This window comes from Bemisia tabaci, chromosome 1, assembly GCF_918797505.1.
Source record: "Bemisia tabaci chromosome 1, PGI_BMITA_v3".
NCBI lineage: Eukaryota > Metazoa > Arthropoda > Insecta > Hemiptera > Aleyrodidae > Bemisia > Bemisia tabaci.
Window position 1 is genome coordinate 79,975,571 of NC_092793.1, and position 8,684 is coordinate 79,984,254.

Sequence of the window (8,684 nt, forward strand, 5' to 3'; positions counted from 1 at the left end):
AGCATTTAGATCTATAAATAATTGAGCCGAAAACATTTTTGAAATATTATTTTACTGGCGAGAGAAATTGGAGAAATGTCTCATTATTGAAATAAAAATCGGACCAGTGACAAAATTATACGTATTCCAAAATATTTTATCCAAATGTAGATGAATTAGTTAAAACGATAGCGCTTTTTGATAATGGAAACATTCATTTAAATTTTTTGACGTCAAGCGTCTAGAAGTATGTAGCATTAAGTTGACAACAATGCATCTACGTTAAGACGGTTGAACCACGTGACGAATAATAGTCTCCTCACGAAACATTTTTCAGGAAGTAATCAATATTACTATCGCTGCATTAGTGTCCACTGACGTAAGCAAGGATTTGAATGAAGTCTCTATGTAGTGCCATGCGTGTATTCTTTGAGTAAATTGGTCGTTCATACAAAATCATCGATCATTTTCTCTTTTATTTTATTTTATTTGTTTGCTTTGTATAACTACATAAATTGTACACACCTAACATGGGCAGAATTTAAATCAGAACAGTAAATTCGTACATTTTGTGCACCTCACAGTGAACCTGTGCACATTTCCACACTATATCTTTAATATATCAAATCTTCTCATGGCCAAGTTTTTTAGTTCAGGCTTAGTGACAGTGTTATGAGTGCTTTCAGCGTGGCGTCGGGCAATTGGATAACCCTCTCCTGGTACGTACTTTAAATTATATTTTCAATTTGTTGTTTTTTTATTCGGTCAATATTCACTTTCCTCAATAGAATTTCAAAGTCTAAAGCTGAAATTTGATTTGAATTCAGTAAGTTAGCGTTGCGTAAGTATCAAGGAATCTGTTTGGATAAATATATTTTAATTTCGCCTTTTGAGTACTTATCTAATGCCGAGATTTATTCCAAAATTCATATTACTTTTAGAATAGAGCTCAATATTAAGGTAAGCACTACAAAAGCAGAATTAAACATATTTCAACAAATATCGGAGAGTGCATGCAACATACAAATTAAAAGTTATCAAGAAATTATCTTGAATTGATTTTATTTTCCGTGATATTGAGAGTGAGTAGTTGCTGCAATATTGCGGTGATTAACGCGTAATTTCTCTTTTCCCTCTGAACAAATATTGGAAAAGTCGTGCATTTCCCACTACACCGAGATGAACTGCGCTTAATTGTCTAGGCCTTAACGAATCCGCTGGGAATATTGCGTACTTTTCGGGATATTGAGATGGATTTGTGCGTAACTCCTCACTTTTTAAAAGGCGAAAATGAATTGAGTAACTATTCGGACGCCGGAGTGTACATAGTATCACGCGCTATTGTATAGGAGAATCTTATGTTTTTTCGTATCTCATATTCCTGATATTCTAACATTAGGCTCGCGTATCTAAAAATCGTGTATCTTTCGCAATATTGAGGTGAAAACAGTGTTTAAAACACACGCCTGCCAAACAGCAATGGACCACTAGACAAGGTACGAATTTAAGCATTCTGATACATGTTTCTTAACCAGAAATTCAGGTAGAACACAAATCGCGCAACGAAAATTACTGAAACTAACTCCTAACGGAGATATTAACATTTTTATTTCACATTGGTTACGAGGAATTCGAACTGCCCGCTCACAAGAAACTCAAAGCTCTACGTGAGTCAAATCGCGCACTTCAACAGTTTTAGCAAGCTTCTCAATCGGGCAACCACCATTTCCCACCATGTGTTTTTCAAACTATAAGTAATTTGCTATAGCTGAGCCAAAGTGTCAAGATTGAGGTTGCCAGATTTTTATATCGCAGAGACTGTCATGATGAACGTTTAGCGCGCGATGTGAATCACGTAGAGCATTGAGTTTTCATGAGCGGGTGGTTTCAATTCACGCACCAAGAATCATTTAATATCTTTGAAAGGAGTTGATTTCGGTTATTTTCGTTGTGCGCGTCGTATTCTACGTGAAATTTTAGCTAAGCATCGTGTATCAGAATGCTGAAATTTCGTACCTTGTCTAGTGGTCCGGCCGCTAAAAAATGTAACCGCTATGAAAATCGTCGTTAAACTCCGTTTTTTGGGATTTTCCGGCGCATTCTGCAAGGTGTTATCCGTCGTGTTATCAATTCTTCCCCCCCGTCTTCGTCAAGTATCGTGACGCATCGGGTCTTGTCCTAACATCACTATTCAATATAGGGTGTTCCTGACACGATGTATTTCGAAAAGACAATTTCTCATTTTGCATGGCCCCTAAGAAAAAGAGTTGCACGCCAGATGGCTGCTAAGACTTCATGCCGAGTTTCAAGCACTATCGGGTGAAAATTGTGCGATCCCATATATTTTTCATCGACCGCAGGCATTCGCGTGTATGCCGCGAAAATTAGGAGAATTAGCGTAATTTTTGATGTTCTTACAAAACTGCTGCAAAATCGCGTGGTTACCGCCAAAAAATTGCGAAGATTAATGTGTGATTTCTCATTTTCTTAAAAAAATCCTTGGAAAAATCGCAAGAATGTCAGTAACAACGACATATTTAGGTCAGCTTTCTTTTTGCTTTAAAATTCCAGATTTTCTGATCAACGTTAGGTGGTGTAACGCAGGAAAACTTACTGTTTGAACCGAAGCCAGTATCGAAATTAATTGACGAGACACGAAAATAGCTATCTTGCTGACTGATACAGAGGCTGAGACTCTCTGAAGACTCGCCCTTGATTTAAAAAAGATTGAATGGATCTATAGGGTAGAGATTTTTAGGCTACGGTTTTTAACTCATTACTTTGCTGCAACCCCACCCTCATTTTGTCATTTATCTGATCTTTTTCTGCCCTATTTTATCTTTGAATGTTATATTTTCTGTTTCAGGAGTGCATGTCGCCAGCTGTTAATTGGTATGTATCCATAATATTTATTCTTGCATTTCCAAAATGATGAGTAAATCTCTAACAGCTGTATATGTTCATTTAAAAGAAAAAATTGTGGTCCTATAGTTAAATGTAGAAACTACGCTTGCAACTATCGAACTCTGGAGATAGGTATGTGGTATCACGCGAAAATGAGGCAGATCTTGGTTTTTGCCTGTGTCAGATTACTGACGCTTATGAATGCCGTCATGCTCGGATTATGAACACGTACTCTTTTGTGTTTTTATCTAACTGCTAGGCAAAACTGCGTATTTGCCGCGGTATCTGTTCATTTAGCCACGGCTCGTGGCGCCACGCAACAAAAATTTTTGCGTTTAGCCACAAGTTATAGGTGCTGTGTGGCTAAATGAAACATTCAAAATGAGTGTGGCTAAATGCAACAAATTTTGTTGCGTGGCGCCACGCAACAAAAAATGTTGCATTTAGCCACAGAAGTTATGTGTGATCTGAGTTATCTGTGGCTCATTGCACCGCAGCCAACAGGGCTACGGTGCAATGAGCCACAGATCTTGGCGCCACGCTCGGATCTCGGCTAAATTAAATTCGGACACAGCGCCACACCCCTGCAAAATCCTCAAATTTCCCTTATGTTTAAAACCGCTTAAGTGCTGGTGCAACCTGCCACAAAGTTCTGATTACAGTTGACTTTCCGCTCATCTTTGACTTTCGTAAAAAACTGTCCAACCAACTTTGATAAACTTTCGAGCGTGGCACCACGCACCAGCGCATGAAAAAATCCGGGCCCAGCGCCACAGGGCCGAGCGCCACAACTCACGATTGCCTATTGCCTGAATTACGGGCGCGCATCGGGTAGCGAGGCCCGCGTCGCTCAGTAGCGCATGAAAAAATCCGGGCCCAGCGCCACAGGGCCTAATCCACCTGAGGTTAGGTTAGGTTATGTTAGGTTAGGTTAGGTTAGGTTAGGTTAAGTTAGGTTAGGTTAGGTTAGGTTAGGTTAGGTTAGGTCAGGTCCGATGCGACGCGACGTGGGCCTCGCTAACAATATGTTGAATTGTGGCTGTCTAAATTTACCTAATCTAATATGCTTCGCCTAGAAGATTACCCTTAGTATTCATGAGTCAACTCAAATCTATCTCACTAATCTGTGGTTAAATGCAACAATTTTTGTTGCGTGGCGCCACGCAACAAAATTTGTTGCATTTAGCCACACTCATTTTGAATGTTTCATTTAGCCACACAGCACCTATGACTTGTGGCTAAACGCAACAATTTTTGTTGCGTGGCGCCACGAGCCGTGGCTAAATGAAATGTAATCTTTGCCGCGATGCTAAGATGAGAATAGCTTTTATGATTTTACAAAACCGCTGGAACAAGCGTGTATTTTGCGCGATATTCAGATGAAAAAGGCGTAACTCTTCACTCCTGTATAAAATACCGTTGGTTAAATCGCGCATTTGCCGCCACCCAGAGGAGGGACGCGTAATTTTTCACGTAATCCAAAATCGCTAGAAAAATCTCTTATTAAAAACCACTGGGCGCCATCCAATTCCCTCCCCCGATTCCCTCCCGAAACCGATTCCCTCCCCCGATTCCCTCCCAAGACCGATTCCCTCATGCGGCCGGAACCGATTTCCGATTCCCTCCCGGCTTTGAAGTAAATTGAAAATATGTGGCAACGTCGCAACAATTGATCAAGTAGTAAGACGAAATAATCAAGATCCAAAATAAACTCACCATTCCCAGATACACCTGATACAGCGCCATTTCTCGTGAGAGTAGAAGAGTAGGTGGTAGAAGTTGTAGAAGTTTGAAGTACCTTAAACGTCTGAGTCCGTCGCGTCAAAAAAAATAGGACCAAAAAAAAAAAAAATAATTATCACAAGAAAACATTTGGCGAATTTCTATGAGACACCGTGCGAATGAAGTGGAACAAGGCTTCATCGTTGTAGTTTTCGAGAAGTTCGGATATATTTTTTTCGAGAGCAGCAATTTATTTGGCAGTTTTTGATCTGGGTTTTGCCACTGACTGATTTGCGGAATTTATTAAAATTTTGCTGTCGCGGAAAATTCATTTCAGCACGGCAACGAAACTCGGAAAATCGGGATGAGCTTTGTAATAAAAGGAGTTGTACCGCGCGTGAAAACTCTCACACGAGTTTGTGGTTCGCGCTGGATCAGCTGATCGTTCAGCCCACATTTTCGGGGCGAACTGGGCTTCTTCACCGATGTACGTTTGAAGTAGGTAATTGACGAATTTGGTCACTTGAGGACATTCAGGATGTGTGAACAAGAAAAACTTCACAAATGAGTCACCCACTTCGTCAGGGTGTAATAACGGGAGGCCGAAAATGTGACGTAAAAATTTACCTACTTATGATGAAGTGTCTCTGTATTTCGTCTTACTACTTGATCAATTGTTGCGACGTTGCCACATATTTTCAATTTACTTCAAAGCCGGGAGGGAATCGGAAATCGGTTCCGGCCGCATGAGGGAATCGGTCTTGGGAGGGAATCGGGGGAGGGAATCGGTTTCGGGAGGGAATCGGGGGAGGGAATTGGATGGCGCCCAAACCACTCACTGTTTTAAAAAATCGCGCACTTTTTTTACTGTTTAGGATAACTTGAGTTGCAAGTTTTTATGAACAACACTGATCATAACAGACACCAAGCGCCAATATTCAAAATACGGAGTAGGATTTATCGCTCGGAAATGAAGGAAAACCATAGTTTCTCTTTTGTCTCAAATTACTGGCGTTCGTGAATGCCGCGATATTCAAAGTGAAAAGCGCGTAGCTTCTCGCTTCTTTTCGAAAACCGCTGAACTAAACGCGTTTTTGCCGCAAAATTATGGTGATACACACGATCCAACGTATTTTGCGATTTTCATAGGTGCGAAAATTTTTTACTAAATCGCTGTGCGATTTCCATCTGTGCGAAAATGTGCTTAGAAAAATAACTAAAAAATTCCACCCTGTGACTGGTCATCGGAGACACGTTGCTAGAGATCGTGACATGATTTTCCATGTTTTTCATGATTTTCCATGTTTTTCATGATTTTCCGACCACTTGCATCGACTAAATTATCTATTGTCCGTATTTAACATTCTTGGAGCGATTTTTCAAAAATCTTCTAACGCGCGAAAATATGCTTGAAAAAGAACACGAAGAACCATGCACAAAATTGCCTGATTTCGGGCCCTTCAAAGTGGGGTCCCTTTGAGGCTGTTTTCATCCTTTGGATGACCCCATACTATGCCTATACGTGCACTGAAATTTAAGATTGAATATACGAACCGTTTTCGCGATATTGAGGGAGGGAACGAAGTCCCCGATTGTCACTCATTTCTGAAGATATTTTAGTGTCTATATTTGACCGTGACATGTTACTTGATCGAGATTTCGAAGCGCGGTTTGCAGTGATTATTCCAGATATTTCTGAGTACAAGTTTTTACATCTTTCACGTACGTCTACCTGGTTATTCCCGTTGGTGGGGGGGGGGGGGGGGGGGGCTAACCGCAGGTTGCCATGTATCACCGTTTAATAATGACGACCAGTTTAAGTTAATAATGACGAGAAATCGATACCTTGGTCGTTAACCGGTGGACTGGGATGAAACTTGGTATCCCCGGGTTTTTTGGCACGGAAAGAACGAATCTGACCTTAAAATGCAAAAATATTGTGCTACTTTTAATCTGACAGCCATTAAAATGGCGGAAAGCGCCTCATCTTGAAAATAGTGTGCAATATTCTTGCATTTTGCCGTTAGATTCGCTCACCGAGATGATTGTTGAAGGCTGCCATATTGAAAACTAGGGGGCTACGCCCCCTGGCCGCTACGCGGCCCAACCCCCTGAAGGCGCTCCGCGCCATCAATGGGCCGCTTCGCGGCCCTATTTTTACCCTCCTATCGGTGTTAGTTTTATTTCTCCCCTAAAAAATTACGATATGAGATATATTTTACTTTTAGAATAAAATAATTTTTGGTTTTGATGAATAAAGAAACACAATTTTTTTTTTGAAGTCTAAAGGACGCGTTTTGGAATGACTGCTTGATGAAATATTGCAGTAAAACAACGAACATTGATAAACAGGCAATAATTATGACTGTCGGGAGATGGGGATCGAACCCACATCAAGATCTAACAATAAGTGGCTCAGCATCCGACGTCTTTGACGACTCGGCCACCGCTCGTCTAGCGAAAGCCAGAGCGAATCTTGTGTAGATAAGTGTAGAGCTGATGCGCAGGCTACATAGCTACTGCGCAACCTCCTTGACCACTGCGCATCCTCCCGCGCATAGCGGTAGCAGTCTCGGAGCATTCTGAAAATTCACTCACTTTTATAACGTGATTGTAAAAAAACCTGGGTCCTATTTCCAAAACCTGGATAAAGCGGGCTCATCTAGGGCGCCAATTACCCGTCGATTACCGCAAAAAACTTGGAAATCGGCCCGGTCGAACGCTCAAACGAACTATGACAAAAAATATAAATTTACATTGTTTAAATGGGAGAATTCGCAACTTTACCACTTAATATAAAAAAACCTAGGCCATATTTTGAAAATCTGAAAAGAGTTGGCTTATCTAGAGACAATTGTCCGTCGATAGCCGCAAAAATCATAAAAATCGGCTTGGTAGTTCGCTGGAACTAAGCGTTACCAGTTTCGCAAAATTAGGAGGTCTCGGAGCTTATAGTATAGATAGTGCAATATTTTTGCATTCCGATGTCAGATTCCTTCTTTTCGTGCCAAAAAACCCTTAACACCAAGTTTGTTCCAAGTCGGCCGGTTAACAACCAAGATCAGCGTGTCCCCTGTCAGAAAAAAAACGGAAAACACCCGGGAATTTGATGTCACCAGGAAAATATCACGAAAATTGGTCACGGATCAGGAATTTTAAAGCGCGTCAAGCATTTTCAACCTACATGCAGTGTAGCATACACGAAAGTAAAACATTTGATTCGATGCACCAAAGATGTTGGTTCGTGACGTCAAACGAGTGTTAATTTACTCACAGTCTTAATCTGGTAAATTTTATTTAAAATTCCATGAAAAATAAGGAATATTTTAAAAAAATCTGCCATGAAATTTTAGTAAACACCCTGTAAAATTCGTTTCATATCTTTTTCTTTTGAACTGAAAGAAATAAAAGACGGTCCAAGTTTCTGAGTCTATGCAATTAAGTAAGATGCACATTTTTTTAAAAATTATGATTAAAACGGGGCTGAGAGGCAAAAACAGTGACCGTAATTATCTCAGAATGTAACGTTGTATACCTCCACTCATGTTTGATCATAAATTCATTTCTTTTAAAAGCTACACACTGGCGTCTGAAAAGCTTTCAGGAATATACTGCCGTGCTAAGGAAAAACGCCGTATGAACATCCAAGAGTTGCCAGATTTCCCCTCTTCAAATATTAAATTTTGAGGCAAATAATGAATATTTTTATCTGAAATTTTCTGATAATTTAGATCACATTGCGAAGAAAAATTTCTGATTAATTGGGAGGAAAATTTATACACGTTTTCCTGAAAATTCGTTTTTTACCAGTAGAAACGTGGAATTGCACGAAGGTTCATAGTGTTGCCGAATTCCTCTCAAAAAGTATTTATTCTAGATGAAAGTAATGCATATTTTCGTTCAAATTATAGAATGCAAATTACAAATTTTGTGTAAATTTCGAATTTTCCGCACAGTACGAAGCGAATTCTCAAATATTTTAAGAATCCACACGAACGTTCTCTTGTGAAAAATTCTATTGCCCAGTTAAATTTGGCAATAGCTGACGTGGCTTGGTTCATCTCTGCTCAGCGCGGTCC